Here is a 26,958-nt window from a genome sequence, read left to right as displayed (position 1 = left end):
AATCCAAAGCCAGACCTATTAACCTCTCAGGAAGGCACCCCGATGGCTGTTTCTATCATCCAGAGCGCCGGACCACTCCATCACTATATATATATATATATATATATATATATATATATATATATATCTTATGTCTAATAAGCAGCTTGTCTTCCATCAGGCTGACAAGGGAGGTGGGGTGGTCATTCAAGATTGGTCTTCATATGATGCCGAAATTCGGCGACAGCTTGCCGACTCCGATACATATAAAAAACTTGCTGTGAACCCCATGCTGAACATTAAAAATTTGGTTGACAAGTTTATCTGTACAGGTGTTCAGGCCGGTTGGAGACTGGATGATCCACCTGGCCCACTGATTATATCTGCGGTCGGGTCAGTTTTACAGCCCCTAGCGGAGTTTGTTGACAGCTATCTCCAGATCTATGTCCAGAAAATGTGGAGCTATGTGAGAGACACATCTGATTTTCTTGAAAAGGTGTTAGCTGTAGGTACTATTCCAGATACAGCTTTTTTTGTAACGATGGACGTTACATCATTGTATACAGTGATCCCCCACCAAGGGGGGCTGGATACATTGAAGAAATTTTTGCAGGAGGGATTACATACAGGACCACCTACTGAGTTTTTGCTTGAATTAGCTGAATTGGTTTTGTGACACAATCATTTTTGCTATAACAAGGAGCATTATATGCAGCGTTCTGGGACCGCTATGGGGTCAGCCCTAGCCCCCTCATATGCAAATTTATATATGCATCGTTACGAGAATGAGCACATTATGCCCTTGTATGCAAATAAGATTTTATGTCTAAAAAGATTTATCAATTATGTTTTTTTTTATATGGATTGGCACAGAGGATGAGTTTTCTGAGATGATTCTATACCTGAATTCTCTCGACACTACTATCCGTTTCATCCATTGTATCTCAGCAACTAGCATAAACTTTCTGGATGTCACACTATTTTGAGAAGCGCAAGGAGTCGGTTTTACCCTTTATTGCAAAGAAACCGACCGTAATTCATTGTTGTACGCCACAAGCCATCATCCATGTTCTCTGAAAGAGAGTTTACCCATCTCGCAATTCATTCGCGTACTGCGGAACAATTCATCTGAGAGTACAGCACAGATACAGATTAACGAGATGTGTGCACGATTTTGTGTAAGAGGATATAAACAGATCACCATTGACAGATGTTTGAAAAAGGCACTCACCAGGTATCGGCAAGAGGAACCCAATACAGCGCAGAAACTTGGGCCTGATCGCAGGATATTGGCATCTACATATAATACTGCATCCGACGAGATGGGCAAGGCAATCAAGAAATACTGGCCTATTGTGTCAACAGACCCAAAGATGGGTCATCTCAGCAAAAGGCCACCTATGCAATCCTTCCGTCGAGGACCCAATTTAAAACAAATGTTGATGCGGCCACATGTCCAGCCGGTTTCCAGCAATTCCACATGGCTTTCGTCACAACGGCCTGGCTGTGTTTGCTGCGATGACTGCACCACATGCAGATCTATAATGGTCGGTCAGACCTTTCCTAATCCCCATACAGGGAAAAAGATCAAGATTTGATACAGACTGTCGTGCGTGGCATCATTTGTCATTTACTTCCTCACATGTCCATGTGGATTGTATTACGTCGGGTTGACTTCCCGGTGTTTCAGAGAATGGATGGCGAACCACCGTTTATCCATTCGGCAAGCGCTTGATCAAAAGAAATCGGATAAACCAGTGGCAAAGCATTTCTTGGCTGGTTCTATGAGCTTCCGTTTTCTAGGCTGTGGCGCCAAACAGCGCTACACTTCCGGTATCGGGATGCGTTCCACATCGGTGGAACGCATGGCACTTCCGGTCTGACTGGGTTTAAGCAACCAGGTTGTATTTCTATCCTTCCTTTTGTCTGTTTTATCTGCAAATTTTACCACTAGGTCAGCGCATATGCACCTTCCTTGTGAGGGTTTTTTTTGTTTATTTTTTCTTCTCTGCTTTAGTGAGTTTTACTGCAATTACGGTCGTTTGGTTGACAGGAAGTGGGAGTTTACATCAATTACTGTGGTGATGCCATAAATAGTCGCCTGTGACACTGCAAGAGTACACTGCCTGGTGTTTCCTGTCTGTTGATTGACATGTGCCTGTCTTGACAAAGGTCCCTGTCGTGGACCGAAACTTTGACTACCTATGAAATAAATCCTTTTCAACTATGAACTATTATCTGCGGTGAGTGCCTGCTTCAACCAGAACAATTATATATATATATTGATGCATTCCAGCTCCTGATGAAGGCGTGTGAACACGCCGAAACGCGTTGAGCCACCATATCCTGCTCCAGCACTTTATTGGAGAATCATCCATCTCACACCCACTTCCGTCCAAACACCTTGGAATTCCAGAGGACCTTATACCCGGACCAGTTTTTGTTGTTACATCTTTTTGGATCCCCCGACATTTGCAGCCAAACACATCTGGTAAGAGCTGTACCTTAAGGACTGCCTCTTTTTCCATCTATCAGATTCGGGAATCCTCCACTGGGAAATCTCCGGGACTCTCAAAACTCATTCATCTATAATACATGGTAATTATACACCGTGGTGTTGATTTGGATAAAAAATATTCTTTTCTCCCCCAACATTGACTGCTAGCTGGAAATATCCATTTTTAACACAATTTTATCATATTTTTTCACTGTGAGAATTCTCATATACAATGTATTGTTTATCAATTGCTTTATATCTCTTTTAATGTTGTAATAAATTCACTCAGTAAAAACCCGAGCGCTGTATCACAATTTTCATATTTCTTGTACTTTTGGGAGCTTTACACCCTCCCGATACAGCAGCTATAGTTACACTGGTGGTTCCCCTCCTTTTTTTACCACTGATCTGTGTAGTGCCATGTTTTCTTTAAAAGTTAGCATGGTCTTATCTACATAGCTCAGCCCGCATGGGCACTTAGCTAAGTAAATGACATATGAGATGGAACAAGTTACATTATGATTCATGGTACATTTTTGTCCCGTATATGGGTGACAGAAAGTTCTTCCTGGAATCATATGACTGCACTTTGTGCCGCCAGAGAATCTATATCACCCATTAACACTTCTGGTTTTCCTTTTTAGATTTTTCATTCGTGCACAACCCAACCCATTCACTGTGCACAACCCAATTATGTACACTCTTACCCTTTTGATAACACTGTCTAATTTTTGGTGTTTCTAAGGGATTTGAACTCATCCTGTATTACCGGCCAGTTATTACCACAGACTGATCTAACGGTTTGTGATGCTATGTTATATTTTTGGACCCAATTGATACGTGCTTCACCCTCAATAGCGATCTTAGCACTCAGAGCCTCCTGTCTAGTGATTTTATCAACTCTGTCCCTCGCATTGCTCAGGATAGATTCACTACATCCACGATCTCTAAATTTATTCTAATGTCACTGGATCACTGGTGATCCTTTTCGCTCACAGAAATTGCGAGAAGGGGAGGCTGTTGATGGTGGCTTGGGGGTGAAAACTATTAGCCCTAAGTACAGTATTTTTGTCTGTTGGTTTGGTATATACACTGGTGTGGAGTTTATTATTTTTCAACTTAATAACCACTTCTAAATATGCAATTTGCTCCAAGCTCATTGTAAATGTGAATTTAATTGGGCAATCTGTGTTTTTGATGTTATCCATAAGGGCATGGAATTCCTCGTATCCACCACAGCGCTCTTATACTTGGTACGAGCAATTGTCTTTTTATGCCTGGAGTTTGTTACTTTCTCCTATATTAAAACTTTTTTATCTGCACTATGAGGCGCCCCTCTCTCTTCTGTTTGTTTTAGAATCTTGTTCATTCCGACCCTGGATGCCTTCCCACATGAGAGGTTGCTGCAGTTCATAATAGTGGACTTGGTGCTAAACTCAAATATACCCTTCTTTTGTTAAAAGTCAGGTTTGGACTTTCTTAGTGGATGCTGCTCACACCTGTTCAAATAATGAACACTTCACACTGTGGTAGTGATCAACGTTTCAAATTTATAAAAAATTTGTCATCAGGATTATACATTTTTTATTTTTTATAAATTTGAAACGTTGATCACTACCACAGTGTGTAGTGTTCATTATTTGAAGCTGTGAGTGCTGCACCCACATTGGACATACCATTTCCTATATTGTGAAGGCACCGGCGCAGCTTATATTGTTTCAAGGAGTGCCGATCCCGCCATCTCTCTCTCTCTCTCTCTCTCTCTCTATATATATATATATATATATATATATATATATATATATATATATATATATACACACTGCATATATACTGTATATACTGTATGTATACACAAACAGAGGCAAGGCACTCCAAGCTTCTTTTTATGAAGAACTTGCAGCTTTATTCAGGCAACGTTTCAATAATTACACGTTATTTTCATCAGGCATAACTTACAATGATGGTATTTACCTTATATAGCACACCAAGTGTCAACTCTCAATCAAGCGCGTCCACGCTCCCATCCGGGGGCACAGTCAGATGACGTCACACGCTGTCCGGTCACATGCCGGCAGCATGCATCATATGGCAACAGTTTGTGTGACCGGACAGCGTGTGACAACATCTGACTGCGCCCCCGGCTGGGAGCGTGGACACATTGGATTGGAATTTGACACTTGGTGTGCTACATAAGGTAAATGCCATCATTGTATGTTATGCCTGACTAAAATAACGTGTAATTATTGAAACATTGCCTTTTGGGGTGAGAATGGCACCGGAGCAAGTTATGTTTTGAATGCTTGATTGGAGTATCGGATCTTCCGTTTGTTTATATATATATATATATATATATATATATACAGTCTTATACCAATAGCAAGCAGTCAATGATAGGACCAGCACATCCCCACATTGTAAGAATATCAAAAAAGCACACATTTATTTGAAGAAATGTATAAGGCCATAATACTTATCACGGATATCTGCTGCTGTAATTTTTTGATTACCATGAGATCGCATGCGATTTTACATTAGGTATACAATAGTATGATTGTATGTCCTAAAAATAGGTTTAACGCACCCCCCCCCCACACACACACTATCCACGCCACCCCGAAGCGTGGCGAGCGGTGGAGGAACGTGTCCTCCGACCTTTTCATACCCCCACTATCCACGTAGGCGTGGAGTTGATTTTATATAGTGTGGCGAGCGAAGTGAGCCACCGAGCCCGAAGCATGGCGATCGTAGCGAGCCCCGCGAGGGCACATGTATTACTTTACATGTATTCCCAGCGGAGAACATGTGACATCCCGGCGGAGAACATGTGACATCATTGGCACATAGAGCTCCAACGCAGCAGGCTCCCCAGTTGTGTAAACCTCAGCTGTGTACAGTAACCATGGTGACAGTGTAACAAATGTACAATGCAAAATGATAACACATGGCAACAGCTGTGGGAAAAAGAACTCAGGGCAGAGGAAATAGACATAACACCATATATAGCAATCAAATCTCAGAAAAGCGAGACTGAGATAAGGATGCACAAGGATGTAGCACAAAAGGGGCCGTAAAGGACAAGGAAATCATAGATAGCAAGATAAAATTTCATTGACTCCAAGGGGTTACATAAAGAGCATTGAATTAGCACAGATGCTATGTGCGTATTGGCAATCTAGCCACCAGGGAAATCACCTGCCCTACATCGCTTAGCACAGGTCGCTAAGCAGGATCGTCCTGTGTGTATGGGGCTTAAGTGCCTTTTCTCAAACTGGCTGCCAGAAACATTGCATTTTATTTCAAATGTCATAATTACAATTTGGTGTATGAATCACAACTTGGAGTGCCAATTTCAAATCTTGAACTGCCCTTCTACCCCCTTGCAAATCCTGCATGTGTGCTTGATACAGTAGATACTATTATATACTGTAAAACGAATTTAAAAAAGATGAAGAGAAGAAGTGGAAAACTCACATTTTGATCATTCCTAACCTAAAGCCATGAATGAATAAATACATTAAATATAGGCTTACCATACTATCATTTCAATCCGGGACACTAATGAATTGCACAGGTTCCATGGCTAGATTAAGGCCTGAATTTCACCTGTTTTTAATCAGTCAAATAAACTGTAATTCATGAGTATCCCATTTTAAAGGGATGGTATGGTACTTATATAATATACAACAACAAATACTAATTAAAACAGGTACATTATTATATTATTTCTTTACACATTTAACTGAATCTCCACTGTTGTTCCTATTAACTAACATTGATATAAAATGGTCAGTGCTTGCTCTGCTTGTCTGTTAACTCACGAGCTGCTTGCTCACCGATGAAAGACATTAACAGTACATGACCTAAATTCTCCCCAGACATAACTGTAGCCAGAAAGAAAATTAACTTCAAATGAAACAGATGGATCAGTTAATATATATAATATATTGTATATATTTGTATATACACAGTATTGCATTTTGGTCCTTTATTGCCACATAACCATCTGTTTTCCGCTAAGTTATCTGGGGATTCCTTTCACTTCACTTTCAGAAGATGTTCTGTGCCAGGTAAAAAGGTATTCACTTCAGCATTCCTTATAACATTCCCAGGGGCGATCGAAGTCACCAACAATATTACTGCAATTCTCTTTGGTTTCATTACAAACTAAAAGCATAGCTGAGCACTTAGAGTATGAATTATGAGAGGTGCCAAAAAATTATCTTGCTTTAACATCTTTTGAATAAATATAGAAAAACTGAAGTAAGCAATACTTGAATATTTTTATTATCTATAGATATGTGAAAGAAACGACACTTCTATTACATATTGGCCCTTATTCTGGTTCACTTGCAAAGGCAAACTTCACTTGCAAAGGCAAATTCCTTCACAAAACCATGTGCATTGCATGTAACATGTGCAGAGAGAGTTAGATTTGGGTGACTTATTTTTTTGTTTCTGTGCAGGGAAAATACTTACTGCTTTATTTTTGAACTGAAATATAGATCTCATTTTGAAGTAAAACCCCACCCAAATATAATTATCTCTGCACATATTACATCTGCCCCACCTGCAGTGCATGTTTTGTCTATTTGAGAAGGAATTTGAATCTGCGAGTGTACCAGAATAAGGGTCATTGTTTTAATTAAATTGTTTATCGTTGGAGAGATCAATGAAGTCTTTGTGGGGTGAAAATTTTACTTTGTTTAAGTAACAAGTTTTGTCTAGGTTTGGTTGCTTTCATTTGTTTCCATTTTGCACATGCCTTACAGTAGGTGTATTTAATGAAGGGCTTATCAGTTGCTATGAAACTACAAATCCCAGCATGTCATGCACAGTTTTGTTGTTAGGTTATGCTAAAACTGTACGCATGATGGGATGCCTACCACAAACTTTTGTGTAAATGAAATAGGGCCCATCACCATAACTAGAAATGTGTGGGCCCCATAGCAAATTCTTGAAATAGCCCCCACTTCATTGTCACTACAAAGCCAATTAGGGGGAAAAAACTTTAGGACTAAGCAACTAAGAGAGTGCCGGGGAAAGAGAGAGATAGAAAAAGATTAGCGACAAAGAGCGAGAGTGGGGTGGTCAGGAGATAGAGAGTGCTTCATGGAAATAGTTGGAAAGAGAGAAAGAGGAGTGATGGAGAGAGAGAGAGGAGAGGAGCAAGGGAGTAAGAGAAGGGAGTGAGCAGGTGTAAAAGAATTTCAGGGAGAGAGAGAGAGAGAATGAGGCGGGGGTGGCCAGGCAGACAGGGGGGGGGTTTAATACTTACATCATCGGCAGGCGGCTGCGGGGCGGGCAGTGGGGATTCAGCGGCGGGCGGGGGCGGAACTTTTAGGCGGCGGGGAGCAATGGTGGCAATTTAGCGTAGTCACTGCTGGGGGAGCATCACATGGTTTCCCAGCTGCACTACGCTAATAGCGTACATGCCGGACTGTCATGGCGGGCGGGACTGCGGGGAGCCGAGTGCCAGAGCCGCCGGGGACATCATGGATGGTAAATATCATGCACACTACACACACACACATTACACACACACAACACACACTTACACATTCATATGGCCACTATCCACGTCATAACCTCAGTGTCCACGTGGGCGTAGAGTTAATTTTAGAAAGTGTGGCGAACGCAGAGAGCCTCCGAACCCGAAGCACAGGGAGCCCCGCGAGGGGACGCGTATCTGCATCTGCTCGCCATGCTTCGGGCTCGGTGGCTCGCAGCTTCTCGTAACGGGCGCCCAACTAACATATAAGTACCCCAGTGACATGATGGTTCTATTAGGTGATTGCAATGAAAAAGTCCAACCTGGCTCTTGGGGTGTGGTATATGGTTCTGACAGTCATTAGCCCGACGTCGAGATCCTGACTGGCCGGACTCAGGCAGCATGGTGAGCACAACAAAGCCCCTTGCAGGCTCGCAGCGCTTGCCACGCTGCAGGCATGGTGGCTCGCTATGCTCGCCACCTATTCTATTCTTCCTCTATTAGGGTTGTAAACCCCCACAAGGGAGAATAGCTGGTGGCCATCAGGAACCCGGCTGTTGGTGTTTTAACAGTCGGGATCCCGATGTCGAGTAAATTAATGTCGGGATCCCAACTGTTAGGACCACGTCCAGTACCCGGCTCTTGAACCCTAATGGAGTATTTCTCCACCTGTCACTTACCCATCCTCACTTGGCCAGTCCTCCTTTTCAAAAAAGTGCCATACTGCATCAGCACCGTATTGCTAGAAGGGTGAACATGCGTTGTACTATAGTACACCACTAGATTGCCTTATTGTTTATTAAATGTAATGTTTATATTATTTACAAATCCAAACCATGCACCACAAATTTAACAATGTTATAGAGTATCTTCATACCTGAGGGCTCATTGCATCTACAGTATCTCTTGGTAAACTAAAGTACAAAGGTTTCTTTTCATTACATAATGCTTTACTGTTTTAGCACACAATTCTTATTTTTCACGTGTCAACCGATATTTGTTTTTACTAAAAGCTCCAGATACAGAAAATGTGCCATTTAAGTATGGTCAATGCACATCACTAATATACACTAAAATCATGCATTCCATTCTTCCCCATAGCAAATATGTAATCAGAGTCAGCAGGAGTCTGAGCTGAGTGGCAGTGACAGTAGTAAAAAAAAATGATCACATCTTGGCACACAAGTAAAAGCTCCTTTGCTCCATACTTCCATTATCCATGAAATTGGTTAAGTATTTCTGCTTTACTCCCTAACTCTACATTATCATTTTGTAAAGACAAAGTTAATGTCAGAAACAGGAAACAGAAAAAATATTAATTGATTTTCTCCCCTATAAATAGATCGGCAACATGGTGTGTTCCAGACACAACAGGTGAGATTTAATAGAGAGATTCAGTGAGAAATTTGGTGAGAAATCTCCAGTTTTTTTAAGGCAGCAATCATTTACAATTCAAAATCAAAACTGGTTTTGCAGTGTAAATGATTGCTGCTTTAAAAAAACCTGGAGATTTCTCACCAAATCTCTCACTCTCTGAATCACTCATCCTAATAAATCTCACCCAATGTTACGTTCTCTGTTTCTTTTCATATAAACATGAATCAGGACCACTCCAAGAGGATAGAGCAAAAAAAAAAGGTGGAAGGAATGGAATGGAATGGGTAGGCTAGGAGTGAGTTTCTCTTCTTAAATTGAAGCACTGCAATGATTTGGAACTTAGGAGAAGACTGTAAATAGGGGAAAGTGGAGGGAGTGAAAGGATGCATGGCAGTGTACTGTAAATGGTCTACGTAAGGCATCAGGGGTTAAAGTGAGGGGGAACAGGGTGGAACTCAGTTCCACCACCTCTAATGGTGAGGTGGACACCTCCACATTGGCCCTGCACAGTAATTATCACAGAAAAGCATTCTAGTTTGCAGGGGGATGCCAAAAACCCTACCACTGGCCTTGTCTCTGCCTAAAGGGGGGAGGGGAGGGGGGGGTAATTAGGTGGCATAAAGAAAAGAGTTCCCCCACCTCTGCATAACCACTTTAAGCCCTGTAAGGCATGGCCAAGCTGTCACAAATTCTGTACCACTTACTGTACCACAGAGAGTCGGCTGAAGTGCAGTCTGGGAAACGCTTGGTTACGAGGACCTCCTCAGATTGACATAGCCAACAAGGTTTGCAGATTCTGGTTTATTTGACATGGAGTATTAAAGTAAATTCATGAGGTCACTATTTAAAATAAAGGCCAGCAATTATGCTGTATCTCAAACAATATCAATGACTACATGTGCTATGTTTTCATTAGAGACATCGATAAATATCATAGGCAGAATTATAATCCTTCTTATTTCCACAATTTAGGTGCCTTTTAAGAAAAACACATGGATTTGAATTGTTTTTTCCTGCTCATTATTCTTGAATGTGAAAGACAAACTGTGAAAAATGCCATTCCCATGCCCTGCTTGGGGCAGTATTTAGCGTGCCATTTTTCAACTAATTACAATATATAACTCTCTGAATGCTTCATTTGAACTGCAATGGAAATGATTGGTCTGAGCAAGCAGAACCTCTTCCTACTTTACTTTTGTATGACAAAGACATAAGGAACTAATAAACATTATGAGCCAACTAAAAGAATAAATCACTGAAACTCTTAAGGTCCATACACACTGGGCGACTATGCCTAGCATGTATGGACATCGGTGATGTCAATCATCGCTGTGGGAAAAGGCGCTCAGTACATACACACTGAGCAGCTTTCCCCCTACCCAGCGGTATTACCAATAGATGCTGGTATTACCAACAGATGAGCGGCTTTCCTGCTCATCACTGGGGCATACACACTGGGCGGCTTTGAGCTGAAAGCCGCTCAAACTGGGTGTTTTGAGCGGCTTTCAGCTCAAAGTCACCCAGTGTGTATGGGCCTTTAATCATTGGTGGAAGAAATTATGAATTATAACTAATCTTCCTTATACTATAAGAAAATGTAAATCATTTGAGACTGATCCACAAATGTTAGCTTAGTTTACTATCTGGACATACTGTAGTAATAAGCCAAAGGGATTTCATGTACAAGGAGCTGAAATTATATCATCCTTCTCCAGTCAATTGCAGCAAAAGCATTACACACATTTTAACAATTCACACAATCATAACAAGAAATACTCATGTACTTTCTGATGTTAGATCTGATATGTAGTGACCAAATAAATGAGGTAGAATGCATTAAATGATAGAACATTTCAGGATTTCAGGAGATTGAAAATACAACACAGGCAGCATGTTGTTGTCAGATTTTTAACAGCTGTCACTCAAGTTCTTGTACAGTAGGTTTCTGTGACAGTAATTGAACCTTGCTCTAAGATAATAAGATAAACTGAACCTGCGAATACAATTGCTAAGCCTAAAAATAAAAGCTATAACTGTCATAGCATAGGCTCTCTCACCAACAGTCCTCATCTACCTCTGAAAATGAGCCGGTTGTAGAAGAACATGTGATATTAGCCCATGTTTTGACTTTGGACAAATCTATTCCCCTTTTTTAATATTAGTTTTAAAAGATTTCAAAATGGGCTCTTAGAGTACAAAACATAGCTTTAATGTACAATTGCTCGATTTGTCTTTGACATTTTTGAAAACGGTTGTTGAAAAATACATTTTTAAAAATTTCATTTTATCATACAATTTAATTTCAAATGAAATACTGAAATTGTGGCCTTGTTGATTTGTAGCTCAAATAGATCACATTTGTATTATTCCTTTAACTACATCGGAAATTACTTTAGATATTCAGTTTTGGTTATTGTTTATCAATGGTTTGTAAAAAATAATAATTTTATTTCAGAGAGGTAGTAGGCTTTCAGCCAAAAGTTGTGCCTACAGCAGAAGGCTTTATTGCCGAATGAGCATGTTTAGTTTCATTTAATTGATTCTGGAAGAACCATTTAATTTATCAGAAACAATAGTTGAAACATCCTTTCTCAGAGGCAGGGACCAGCCCTGCTTTTCTGTAAGCTACTGCCCTCAGAGCAGCAACCCAAGTAACTGCTGCAATATATTTGTAAAAAGAAAAATAGATAATTAGGGTTACCCATTTTTTGACTATTCTTACCATCCATTTGTATACTGACATGGTCTACAACCCTTCAGGCTGTGCTGGAATTTACTGTATATCCTTTGACATAAAGTATGTATTTGCTGTTCTAGAGGGTTGATATCCTTAACATCTTATTTTTGAACTGGGAACATTTTTGCCATATTGCATGATTTTTGTTTAGAAATCTGGGACAGTCCAGAGGGCCTCCAGTCCTCACCCTCTCTTTTTTATGTTGAACATTGCAGACCCTTACACACTTTAGATGCCAGGTAGCCTAATCTTGCTGATTTATACATACTGGTACAGATATAACCAGTAGGGCACTGGTTATATCAGTACCAGTATGTTGTACTTGGAGGGCTGTACTGACCAATTTGATCTTCTTCTTTTCTACAGCAGAGAGGCTCTACAATATGCATTACTATAAATAGGGCATTGCTGGCCAGTTTGTGGACCACTATAGCTCTCTATAGCTCCTGTCTTTATTTTCAATCTACCCATCTCTTAGTATATTTCCTGCTTGTTTATTTAACCACGGCACAGCTCCTGCCTGTGCCCCCCCCCCCTTCTGTATTTCTTCTGCATGTCATTATTCTTCCCTTACCTGTCTCTCCAAATGTTTCTTAATTTTTTTCACTTAGCAAAACATCTTTTTAGAAATTCTGCCCAGTTTAAAACCTTTTTCTCTACCCAACTGCTTTCTGCCTTCTCTTTGCCCAGTTTGTCCCTTATCTTTTTTTCTTAGCCTAGTTTCTTCCAGCCTCTTTCTGCAGAAATTCACCAGTGGGAATGCCACAATTGGCAACCATATTATGACATCAGTTACAATTTAATGCCAACAAATGCAAAATCATGCACTTGAGACTTTAAAATCCAAAGGCTAAATATAAGATTAATGGCACTAGAGATAGAGAGAAATCTGCAGCATAAAGAATGAAGTAATAATGCCACTGTATAGGTCAGTGGTACGACCTCATCTAGAATACTGTGTCCAGTTCTGGAGGCCTTAGCTACAGAAGGAAATAAATGCATTAGAGACTGTACAAAGAAGAGCAACTATAATGGTAAATGGCCTACATCACAAAACTTATCCAGAAAGACTAAAACATCTCAATATATATAGTTTGGAGCAGAGATCGGAAAGAGAGGAGGGGCATGACAGAAACATTCAAATATATCAAGGTTTTTAACAAGGTCTTGGAGGGTAACATTCTTCAATTGAAGAGAAATATTAGAACATGAGGACATGCACTGAAACTGGAGGTAAGTAGGGTCAGGGAAAATCTGAGGAAAATTACTTCCCAGAAAGTCTGGTGCACAAGTGGAATAGCCTCCCATGAGAGATGGTAAAGTCTAAGACAGTATGGCAATTAAAATATGCATGGGATAGATATAAGGCTATCCTTACAAATAAATAAGATTCAAATATGGTTTACTGTAACCATGTGGTTATAAAAGGAGCAGAAAAGATGGGCCAAATTTAAATATTTTGTACTGTATGTGCAGTTTCCGTATCCTCATTTCTCTGTGCTTCACTGTCTCTAGTGCTGTATATGCACATCTTTAGCTCATGTGTGCCACTGTCACCTCCTGTTTGTGTCTCCATTTACCTCTTGTTAGTATTTTCTTATTTGTATGTGCTCCTTTGTCTTTCTTTAACTCCCTTCTGAATGTGTTATTTTCTTTTCCTCTTTGCCTCTTCTATCATGTCCTGTTTATAACAGCTGCCATCAACATCCATTGTCACATGTTTCCCTCTTATTTTTTCTCTTGCCCTGATCCCACTCATCCCTGATTATTCAAATTCCTCTTCTGGTCTCGTAGATCTTTACTATCTGTCTATTCTTCTTTTGAGTTGATAGAGTCTTGTGGCTGTTGAAATTACATAGGGGATAATTCTAATTTACACGCTCCCCTGTGTGTACGTGCAAGCGAGTGATGTTGAGCATCTGCACATGCTCAGTCATGCACATGTGCAGACGCTGGGTATGAGGGACACGGCAAATTTGTAGATTGCCATCCCATTCGCTCCTAGCAGTGCGGTTGGGGGCATGGGGTGGCGGCGAGGGGATGCCCCATGGGAATGCCCAGGGAATCAGATGTTAGAAAGGTTGAAAAATTCAAAATGCATGTGTAAAAAGTATTTTTTTATTAATGTATCAATCCCAAATGCCCCACTTACCATGCTACATTTTGGTAAATAAGGCTTGTCTGATTTCTGACATGTTGAAAAAATTCCGGTAAATAGCATAATTAAATACATACTGAATTATTTTTATGTTTATGGCTGGCGGGCTCATGTTAAAGCTTGCCAATTTCATGATCATTTACCTAACCCTCAGGACCATATTTTAAAACAAGCAGTGTAGTAAATCAATATGTGACACTACTTAAACACCATTCAAAACCTTAATGATGTTTTATATATTTTGTATTTAAAAATACTGAATTTGTTTAATAAATTAAAAATATATATTAGTAACGATTTTTAAATCATTTTGTATAATTAAAAATATTTAATTACTGGAATTGCTATAGAAGTTGACATTTTTACAGTTTGAATAAAACATGTTAAGTAAAATAATATACATTAAAGCCAATCTTTAATTAGCTCCATCTGTTTAAGTGATTAAAATGGGCAAAAATTTATTACAGTACTGTACATGTTTACAACTATCAATGGATCAAGCTATGTCTACACTCATAAGTATGTGCCAAACGCCACACTGCAGAATACGAAGAGATAGCCACAACAGTAGACTTAGCATAGCTGAAGTCTATTTCCAGAATCTAATTATTGCCTTGTTTGTTTGTGACTGAGACACACATGGGTAAATTTACTAAAGCTTCTAAAATTGAAAAGTGGTTAAAGTTGCCCATAGAGGAATTATAGCTAATTGGTTGCTATGGGCAACATGCCCACTTTGCAAGTGTACCCCACAGTATAATAATATAGATAATTATTTTAGATAATTATTTTAGATAATTATACTTTTGATAATAGCTGATCATTTAATTTGTTACATAAGTTATGTACAATTAGATATCTTCCATTTTTTAAAGAAATTTTATTGAGTTTAAAATATATATATATATATATCACACATGACAAGTAAAATCGTAACTTCGTATCTTCCATTTTAGTTTTTTTAAAGTACCAATGTGTAAACATAATTTTTTTCATAGAGATTTTAAAAAGTGTGTAATATTCTACATTAGAGCATTATATCAAAATCACCAGAATATTTTATCTATTTACTATATATTTCAAATTGCAAAGCAACATCTATCATAGAAAGATTCTAAGGGTTTTAGAGAAACTTTTAGCGCTAATATGGTTGGAGCTCGCTTATCCTTAGTAATGGGATATATTCCCCTATCCCTTGTCAAGTGAACCAAAAAATGGGTAGTCTACTCAGGACTTGGGAGCTCTCCTCACGGACTTCATTAATTGGTATAGGATTTCCTATAATAGAGGATATAAAAGGAATACTCCCCTTTTAGTAGATCTTTAGCTCCTCTCTTCTTCAGAAATTGGTTCCCTTTATTTGTCCGTTGTAGATATATAAAAAAGGATACAAGGGAAACCAATGTGTAAATCAATAACAATAAGCAGACAGAACTTCTATTTTGTTCTCTTTTAGCTGGTGTACTATAAGCGTACCCCAAATCACTCATAAAAATATGTTATAAGCTTATCAAGGTTTCTTTTAAGGGTAGATGGCGTACCCGTACTCACGATAGGATTGATGGTTCAAAGCATATAACGGTATCTTTTCCAGTATTTTAAAGTAAAAATAATTTTATTCACCAATAAAACAATAAAATACCCAGTATGTAGGAAGTGTCAATCCTAGGGTCAACACTCAGGTTTCCAAAGGTCCGGACCTGAAACCTGTGCGGACTTCTAGTTTTACACTTACCTACTTCTCTGGGGAATAAATCACTAGTGCAGGAACCAGTACAGTACAGTAAGGGTGTGGCTAATTCAAGTCATTGACTGCCTGGAATGCCCACTTCACTCAGTAAGTGGCTGGCCAGGTCATGGGATGCACCCGTGTTGGGAAACTTGACTATTCTTCCAGGGCAAATCTCCGGGTGCGTGATTTTTTGGGAGCATCCTGGGTGTTCTTAGACGGTAAACAGGTATACAAAATTTTCTGAGAATCCACAACCATCTTCTCGATAACAGGGAACTTCTGTCATTTTCTTGCAATCTCAGGCATGTGAATTCGAACTCTATACTACCAGTTAGTCAAGGGAGCAGTGCGTGTTTGCCCTTTTCAAAAAAATGACTGAAAAGGGGAGGGTGTTGCATAAACTAATAGGAAGCCTCAGGGTCCATATGACCTGCTTACAGTAATAGCAATGCTTCAAGGAGGCTCAACTTACCTAGACTGTTATTAGACACCACAAAATACAGAAAATAATTTGTAAAACATCTCATTTGGAAGTTATTATTTACTTCTTATGGAGAAGGTGCTCATTACTGAAATTTATTGGCACGTATAAAACAAAATTTTCACACACCCCTCCAAAACAGGAAACAAAATACTCTACATATATATAGCTCAATTAACATGATCTAAATATGCTAAGCCACTTATGTGTTCTTCATATAAAACCATGCTCAGACATATTTATTGATTTAAAAAAAAAATTGCTTAGTGTAAAAAAAAAACCTATTTATTTGCAGAATAAAGTAGATAATTCATCCAGTTGCAATAATGGAATGTCAGAAGGTATTTCTGATAAAAGGATTATAAAAAGGCAAGGTCACTTTGAAGCATAGTAAGCTATGCGCTGGTGACACATATTTCCAAGTAGGATATATATTGTTCAATATGCTGCTGCAAAGATCATGCTATCTGTTTTATTAGCTCCAAAGAATTGAAAGCTGTGACATTGGTCTTACTATGGTGAAGTCCTATCTGTATTATATCTTAGAGAAAATTCATATGATTCAACTTTTAATAGCCTTGACCTGTTTACTACAAACCCATGTAATGAATTTCCTACTCCAGTGACCATTACAATATATATTGATCTGATCTATATATTTAATTCACGTTTGTTTTCTGCTAGCATAGCATTTAATTCTTTTCTAACTAAGCATTTGATTGTTTGAAATAGCTTGCAGCAATTTCATGTTGATACGGTGATATATACATTTGTTCTCTATAACTAATTCAGGATTTTCTCTAAATAAATAGTGTATTGAGGCAGCAATTCTGTATGTTGTAATAAATGGAGTATTTATGCCAGCTTTGGCAATCATGGAATATATTGCCTTTACTACAACTGAACAGTTATATTACTACTATAATTAAATACAATAAATTATTGAAATATCTTAAACACTGTTCAAGTACACTTAAGTCACTGTAACCATGCTTTCAATTATAACTGGTTGGGATACATGCTGGACAACCCCAAAATATATTCTTCATAATAAAGAGTTAAACTATGGATTTTGTTTCATAAATATACTTCAATGTTTTGTACCTGTGTTTTATTTTATTTTTACTTTGGATACTTTGTGAAATTACATCAAGGAGCTCTTGCTTTCAATAGGGCAGCAACGTTTCATACTATAAATCCACTACCTGGCTCTTTGCCTCCACCAATCAATGGGACATTTCCCTTGAAGGGTGTGGTTCATTAAGTCAACAATAAGTTGACCACTATTGCTCGACTGGCAACAGGTGGAAACAGCAAAAAGGTCAACATGGTCAAAAGTTCAACGCAAGCAAAGGGTCCACAGGGGAAAAGATTGACATGGGTAAAAGGTTGACATGAGATTTTCATTTTTTTGTCTATGTCGGCAGATTTCAACATGGACACTGTATGAGTGTAACGCGTTCGCTCGCCATGCTCCGGGTACGGTGCCTCGCTGCGCTCATTATACTTTTATATCCTCCTTGTATGCCTAGTGCTATGGTAAATAAGAACAAGTCAGTTTTGACAAAAAAATTGAGAAAAAATCATGTAGACCGTTTTCATGTTGACAATTTAAATGTTGACATTTTGCTTGTGTTGACCTTTTATCATGTCGACCTAATGCATGCCAACCTTTTGTTTGACTGTCGACCTAATGACCACATACCTTTCCAGCCTTGTTTAGAGACACAAAGTAGTTCTACATTGTTCTGAAAACTGTAGACAGAAAACTTAAAGCATTTGGGCCATTCTATATAACTATCTGAATTAGAAACTAAGAAAATGGGCAATAATTACATTCCTTATGTATTATTAGCTTAGTAATGCCACTGGTTTACTGTGACCCCGCCAGCCATCAGGGTGGGGGGGCGTTCAAGGACTTCACATTTTCCTTGAATCAATGTAGAGGTTATAAGTGTGGCCAGTGCTGCAGACTCCTGAGGGTTTACCAGGCATTCCGGGGGATCAAGAGGGGAAAGGGGTCCCTGCCTATTTTGGCAGTCCTGCCCCCTACACTTTTTGGTGGCAGCAGTGTGACTACAGCAAGTTTACAATGCAAATTGAGACTAAACTAGGGTTTGTGATATTTCAGGTATACTTGGCACTTTCACTAAAAATTTACTTATTGGTATTGGTGGGGCCTGGATTCAATGGATTTATTAAAGTTATGACAAGCACAAAGTATAATTATTGGATATAGATTATGACTGGGACACAACTGTGAACATATAAACTATAATAACATTATTAACACTATAAAAGTCTGGAAATGTAGATACACCACAGGAGGCAAAACAGCATTGATCTAGTTGTAAAAGATATTTGTAAATTGTAAAAGATATTTTGACGAGGCGACAGTTCTTGGTCACAGTGCTCATGTTATAAATGACTCAATAATACATGTTAATGCTAGTATTTTTGCACAAAAAACACACACGATGCCAGAGCCGGCCCTAGCCAATGAGATGCCCTAGGCAAAATTGGCTGGTGCCCCCCTAGCACTGCTGCTAGTTCCAACTCTGACCCAGCATCTATCACCCAGCAAATCACCCATAACGTAGCAGCACAGATCCCAGCAGCAGCCAGCAACACTCACCCTCTACTGGCATATCTATAATACCTGTAGGTGCAAGGTGTGCAGTACACACATGCCCCTGGGTGCAGGGGGCCCCACACACTGTACACCGTGCACCTATTTCATTCTACTCACCTCTCCCTCGGTCAAGCATCACATCGGTAAAGATCACTGGTAAAATGTCTGCTATGGCCACTTTCTGGTGATTCACGCATGCGCAATAGAGGTGTCCTCAAACAGCATGGGCGCCATGTTCCTGGCGACAGGATTTCCAGGAGCATGACATATGAATATGGGTGATATGAATATGGGTCACTATGTGGTGTTTAATGTAAATATGGGTCACTACGAGCTGTGTAATGTCATTATGTTTCACTACACTCTGTGACCCATATTTATTTTATTATTCATTAACAGTTTCATATATAGCACACACATATTCCGCAGCCCTGTACAGAGAGTATTTGAACATTCACATCAATCCCTGATATAATCCCTTATAATCTATATTCCCTACCACATGTACACGCACACACACACAGATATTTTAGGGTTAATTTTTTGGGAGCCAATTAACCTACCAGTATATTTTTGGATTGCGGGAGGAAACCTGAAGTACCCGGAGGAAACTCACGCAAGTACGGGGAGAATATACAAACTCTGTGAGGCAGTAAGGTTAACCATTAAACCATCTGTACTGCCCAATATTCACATCACAGATCACGTAGTGACCCATACCCATACTCACGTTACACAGTACGTACTAACCCATAGTTACATTACACAACACTTAGTGACCCATATTTAAACACACACACGAACAGCAAAACACAGACAACCAGCAAACATTACTGACACCCCCCTCCAGCAAAACATTAATGACAACCCCTCCAGCAAAACATTAATGACACCCCCCAGCAAAACATTAATAAAAAAAAAAACAGCAAACATTAATGACACCCCCCAGCAAACATTAATGACACCCCCCCCCCCAGCAAAACATTACTGACAAACCTCCAGCAAACATCATTACTGACAACCCCCCCCCCAGTAAACAGTGCTGTCACCCCCAGCAAAACATTAATGACAACCAACCCCCCTCCCAGCAAATATTACTGGCACCCCCCCCCCCTCCATATTCAGCAGGACTTGCCTGAGCCGCTGTTATCTGTGCTGAGGTGTCTGTGGCTTCTGCTCTCCTCTTCTCCTCTATGCTGGGCTCCTCCATTGCACCATATGACTTCCTGTTCAGAGCAAGAAGCTGGAGAGGTCAGGTGTCATTGTGTTTACACTGATGGGAGGGAGGAGAGGGGACCCAGGGATGGAGATGCTGCCTGTCTGTATAATCTTGCTGCTAGCATGACAGGGCAGCACGGAGGAGAGGGTAGGGGGAGACTCCTAACACTGGAGATACTAGTGCTGCCAGCGCCGCTGCTGCCTGTCATACAGTATGACAGGCTGCAGCAGCAACACCATTCCGTAGCCCCTGTGAACATACATCGACGGCAGCATCTGTAAGCCAGCACCTGCACCAGCGGTTACATGGGGTGCCGGGTGAGCGAGCGGGCGGGAGGCAGTTCAGCTCAGCGGCGCTGACAAATGTATGCCCCCCCACTGATCACCACTGAGGAGGCTGCCCCTAGGCATAGGCCAATGCCCTAGGCAATTGCCTAGTTTGCCTATGCCTAGGAATAAGAAATGAAGCAGGTTTTCTGCATGATGCGATATCCAGCATATATTACATAAGCCCCGTACACACAGGGGGGTTTTATAGCTGAGCGATATATCGCTCGTGATGAGCGATATATCGCTCAGTGTCCCATTTTCATCAGCGACCAGAGATGGTCGCAGATGAAAAAGAAACTGCCGGGGGAGCCCGGCAGTAGAAATCAGCTGGTCGCAGGAGCATGTTCCTGCGACAAGCGATCACTACAGGTGAGAAAACTGGAGCGCACACGTGGCGATATATCGCCGGTGCACACTCCCATCGCGGGCAATATGGTCGCTCAGCAATCATATTGCAAGCAATATTACACAAAATCGCCCCCGTGTGTACACAGCCTTCCGATATATTAGTTATCTTGTAATGAAAAATAGCTTGTATGGAACCTTGATGCAGGCTCATGCTAAATACACGACTGCCGCACAAGAGAACAAAAAGCAACTATCACAGATTATTCAGGTTGCTTCTAATGAGAAAAGTTTTGGATTGGATATGCAGCCTGTTGTAGTAAGTATTAGACATGCACAAAACTTAACATCACATTGAAAGGAAACTAGGTGGTCTAAAAATATGATCAATGACAAATTACATGAAGTTGGCTTACCAAAATCAATGAAGTGGCCAGTTTCCACCAAATTTCTGTTGTAGGGTTTGCCCACAATATTATAAATTGTGAACTCACACATGGTGTAGGCTCACAGACTCGGCCCACCAAGAGACAACATGGAAAACAAAACTGTCATCTTTAAAAACATTAATTAGCACAGAAACATATAATACCTGTTAATAATTTGAATAAATATTGAACTCTGCAAAGCATCATGTACCATTGCCTCGGATGAACTATATCTTAATCTGTATTTCAAGATTATTTAACTAAAGATAGGACACAGGTTTTCTATACTTTGATAGACAAGCTGATTTTGTGCATATGGAATAAGAAATGAAGCAGGTTTTCTACATTTTGGTCCAATTCTTTAAAACTTTCAGAATTGAACTGTTATTATTTAACTAATTATTATATTTTATCTTGTTTTTAATTTTCGCTAAGAAAACGAGTCGCTTGTGCACCCCGTTTTGATGGAGCTCTCTGCCTCCTCCCTGTCACTCCCGGTCGCTGTTTGTCGGCCCGCCCCCTCCCTGCCGCCGAGTGACTGGGACGCGCATGAGTGTGAGACACTCGAGCATCCCAGTCAGATGGAGCGCCTCTCCACTGACTGGGGGCATTCTGGCAATTCCCACCGATGAATGAAAGGCGGTCCATCTTTACTTGTCCTAAATGGTCCTGCACTGTAATTCATTATTTAATAGTTATTTGCTCATATATATTGTTGTCACAGCAAAACCCTTGTAGTGCTATACAAAAAGAAAAAAAATTATAATAACTAGATCTTACAAAATGGTGGTGACTGAAATACCCCAGCTGAACATGACAGTGACTGAAAGGCCCCATTTGAAACATACACATAACCTGCGTTTCATTATTATTATTATTATTATTATTATTATTATTATTATTGTTTATTTATATGGTGCCACAAATGTTCAGCAGCACCTAGCAATACACAAATGAGCAAAATCAGATAACAAATTACAGTACAAGACAATTTAGGACAAGTACATGGTAAATATGGATAGTTGCATCAGGGGACAGGACACTGAAGCAATCATCAGGGTGGCAGAGGTTTATATATTCTAAGAAAGGCACATGAGGAGAGAGGGCCCTGCTTGTGAGAGCTTACATTCTAATGTGGAGGGTAAGACAGACAGGGGTGACACAGAAGGGGAAGAAGTGAGCATAAACAGAAGGTTAGGTTGAGAGATGAAAAGGTCTCACCACCCTTTACTATGACACAGTGTGGATGCTTCCATTGAGGAGTGCCCAATTGTCCCCCTGCAAAGAAAAAACACCTGCCATATTTCAATGGGGTAAGTGCCCCCCAATGGCCACTTATGCCAAACGGGACCAATGGCCAGTACCATCTTCCCGCCTATCAAATTGAATTGAATTGTAAGTTGAAAAGAACACAAAAATTCCATTGTACTATATTAGTTGGGGTAGGTGCTTGTTCTTCCAATCCAAAAGAGGGAGTTATAATATTCAAATTCCCCTTAAATACCATAACTAACCATCCACCGATAAACTAACTAATAGGCTTATCCCTAACTAGCTACAAAACTACTGAATCTAGGTTGCCTAATCACAAAAACGTAAGACTCTTAAATGGTCTTTTGCCTAAGCAGCATTCGCCTAATCATTTGTTGTATAATAGAAAGCAAAGTGTAGACAGCTATTAAGATATCTTACTGTGCAGACATGTATGTGTGTGTATACGTCTAGATTTAAAGTACTGTAATAAGTAATTTATAATCAGCAGGTTAGTCTATTTACAATTCCCACAAATGAGTTAATTATTTTGTCTTTGAATAATATTATTTCACTTGTGACATTTTAGCTTATTAAGATACAAAAAAAATTAAGCCTTGGAAAATATCCGGGCAACACATGACCCCTTTAATGCCCAACTAAACCCTCCAGTATTCACATAAAATGATAATTTTCCACTCAATATTTCACTTGTGTCCAGACCTAACAGAGAAAATGCAAAGTGATTTTACTATGCCTATCCACCTGAACAGATGGTGTTTAACATATGCAGATTTAACCTCTCTTTTAAAATAACTTTTACTACATCTGTACATTTACGACTACAAAATTTAGGCATGAAAAATACCTCACATATCATACATCTGTTTGTTGACTTAAACAAAGTGAATGGATTTTCTGATAAACCTGCTGAGAAAATTAAATCTTGCTTGTTTTACAAGCTTGCTATAAAGGGATTTTGTTCTTAAGTCTCAACCCGAATTTTCAAAAATATACTTATTGTGTTGGCAGACCTTACATCATTGTCTCTGTTCTGGAAATATCTTTACGAAGAACAAAAGGCTTCCCATTATTTTAAAATTAGCAAGAAAACCAATAAATATGTTGTTATAGATGCATTACAACTCGGTAGGGTTTAGCTTTAATGGTCATGAAAAATTTCTCATTAAGTCTTTGGCCTTGTGCCTCGCTCCATGCGGCAAGCATATTATAATGACCAGTTAAAGCACTCCCTATTGGCATTCTGGAATTTCATTCTATCATCCTGCTGTGAATGCAATGTACAATATTAAGATTGTTGCAAGATTTGAAGTATTTTCATTGAATATAGATACACAGTTCAAGTACAGTAATTATTTTGCTTTATATATTTTTAAGGATGTTGACTGAAAAAGATTTACTAATGAACACTTGATTCCTATTCTGCACAATAATTTGTTGTTTAAACTGTTTATATTTAACATCGTTTGCCAATATTGTGTAACTGTTGCCCAATTGAGATATTAAAAGAATGTACTGTACAGTAATTCACAAAGTATTTGCCAATTATGTTCCAAATGTAGTCATTAAGATAAAGGTTGTGGTGTTTTATTGATAGTAAGAAAAGTTCAGCAAAGCACACAAAAACATATTCCATTCACTTTCAATTAATTAAGCTAAAGAGTCATTGAATATTTGGATTCAATGCAAACGTCCAGAAGGGACTTTACGCTTACAAAATTAACATTATTCTAACGATTATTCTCCTTGCTAATGCTGAGCCGATTAAAGCAGTGAAACAAAAAGAACTCTATTTTGTACTATGGTATTCTCATTAGTAATGTCCATCTTCCTTGCTTATAAACTCAATACATATTGTATTAAACATGTTTGAGTTTTAAATGGTCACAGTTCAATTGGTGCAAGTATATAATAGATGGAAATAAGAATAGATGATTAACTATTAAAACCTAACAATAGGTACAGTATGTACTGTGTTACTTTTCGTTGGTCAATGTTTTTTTTTTATTTCCATGGTAACATATGTTTAACATCCGTTCTTGTTACATATTGTCTGTGTTTGCATTCATTAAGGATACATTGAGAATATAAACCATTTTAAACATGTTATGCTTTGCCATTCCATTGTGTCATAAACAAGCAACTAGGTCACCTTTTGCACTGGTACATTTGTTTTCTGTCATAATCACTGTTCATTGCAGAAGTGGTTTGTCTTACTTGATAAGGCTTCTCTGAATCATGACAGTGTTGAAAAGCAATTTGGGCATAACTACAAAAGTCTAAACCTCTTTTGATTATAACTATGTCAAAGGACATTTGCCATATGTCAATACGATCTTATGAATGATGTTCTTGATGTATGGCAGTAATTTTTTTCACTACAGGTAAACCATTTTGTACTTTCCAATCCAAATCAGTTAATACTGTTCTTGTTTCAGATTCATTTTGACTAGTTTGAGAGGGGAGCCATGAGTGATGTATCTGTCCTTGGCAAGCTGGCGTTATCATGATCAAGTCTTGTGCTTTGATTTCACCCAGTGGCCAAGAGCTTTGTATTATCGAAAAGAGGGAGGGGAGTTTTAGAATTAACGTAATAGGTAAGTACACTTTTGTCTATTTTATTTTAGTATATTTATTTACATCATGTTCACAGATATCACAGACTATTGTGCCATTTTTACATATACAGTATAAAAATCAAATACTGTACTGCAATGATGAACATTATTTGAAAGCTACAAATGTGCAGCAATTAACTGGCCTGTGTTTTTCTAAACATGTTTCTTAATCACACCTAATGAATTCAACACTAGATTATATATATTATTAGGGTTTTTACCAATGCTAATACTAGGCAGTCCTGATATGTCTGTCCATCTTTGTACACTAATAGGCCCTTATTCAGGTCTGATCGCAGTACAAATTTGTTCTCAAAATGGGCAAAACCATGTGCACTGCAGGTGGGGCTGACGTAACATGTGCAGAGAGAGTTAGATTTGTGTGAGTTATTTTGTTTCTGTGTAGTAATACTGACTGCATTATTTTTACACTGCAATTTATATTTCAGTTTCAACACACCCCACCCAAACTTAACTCTCTCTGCACATGTTACATCTGCCCCACCTGCAGTGCACATGCTTTTGCCCATTTTGAGATCAAATTTGTACTGCAATCAGATCTGAATAAAGGCCATAGTCCATACTCACTTCTTGAAGATTTAGATTGTTTACTACACCCAACAACATCACATAATCAACTATTTAGTGTACAAGGTTCCTACTTCATTTTATACTCATTAAGCAAATTATATGCTAATTATATGCCAAATTATAAATCTGAAAAATACATTAGTTGCCAGGAGCAAAGAATATTTGCTCTTTTCCACATTAAGCTATATATAAGTTTGGCAGAGATTAATAGCTAATTCCAACTCTTTATTGACTTTCTGGTTATTATAATTTCATTTATGGAACTGAAATTTCTAAAAGATTGATTTTAAATGTCATCCTGTACAATTATACCAAATACAGTATGTTAACACTTTGATGTATAGTAAGTATGAATTTAAATACTATTGCACAAACAATATTGAAAGCATTACTATTGTTTCCTATACACTTGTCTCTTAATGTGCTCAAACCTTATCTATCTTATCATATGAAATCTGTAAAAGCATCATGAGCTTGTAGAGATTAATGCCTGGCAGCGATACTTTAGCACATATTTGCTATGTATGTATGAAGTTTTTGTTATGAGGATTTTGCGCAATATTTATTAAATATTTGATCTTGAATTGTTAAAACAGTAATATGTGAATGGTTAATGTCAGCCAACATATTTTGGGAATATATATATATATATATATATATATATATATATATATATATATATATATATAAACGTAGAAATAGGCCTGGCACTCCTCCAGCAATGTAATTGACCCAGGTGCCTTCTGGAACAGCGATATACAGGTGTTGATAGGAGAAAACAAACGCGGCACTCTGGGAATTTTTAGAAAAAACGTGTATTGTAGCAAAAATAGCTTCCTTTGTCAAGGATTACTGTGCAGTAATCCTTGACAAAGGGGCGATACAGACCCCGAAACGTTGGAAGCTATTTTTGCTACAATACACGGTTTTTCTAAAAATTCCCAGAGTGCCGCGTTTGTTTTCTCCTATCAACACCTGTATATATATATATATATATATATATATATATATAAAATGTATATTAATCATATATATACAGTTGTGCTCATAAGTTTACATACCCTAGCAGAAT

The 26,958-nt window shown here is 38.8% G+C and overlaps 1 protein-coding gene across 17 annotated transcripts in view; it reads left to right on the top strand.

The window, feature by feature from the left end:
* LINGO2 (leucine rich repeat and Ig domain containing 2) overlaps positions 1-26,958 on the top strand; it is a 1,326,410-nt gene that overhangs the window by 793,697 nt on the left and 505,755 nt on the right. For all 17 annotated transcript variants that reach the window (XM_083185685.1, XM_083185722.1, XM_083185607.1 and 14 more), the window contains one exon: positions 25,116-25,274. The gene's annotated coding sequence lies outside the window, so the exon portion shown is untranslated. The remainder of the gene's footprint in view (positions 1-25,115; positions 25,275-26,958) is intronic.

The sequence above is a fragment of the Crinia signifera genome, chromosome 1 (genome assembly GCF_055691185.1).
Source record: "Crinia signifera chromosome 1, ASM5569118v1, whole genome shotgun sequence".
In the NCBI taxonomy this organism is placed as follows: domain Eukaryota; kingdom Metazoa; phylum Chordata; class Amphibia; order Anura; family Myobatrachidae; genus Crinia; species Crinia signifera.
The sequence above is the reverse complement of the archived record's forward strand: the minus strand, read 5'-3'. Positions and strand labels throughout refer to the sequence as shown.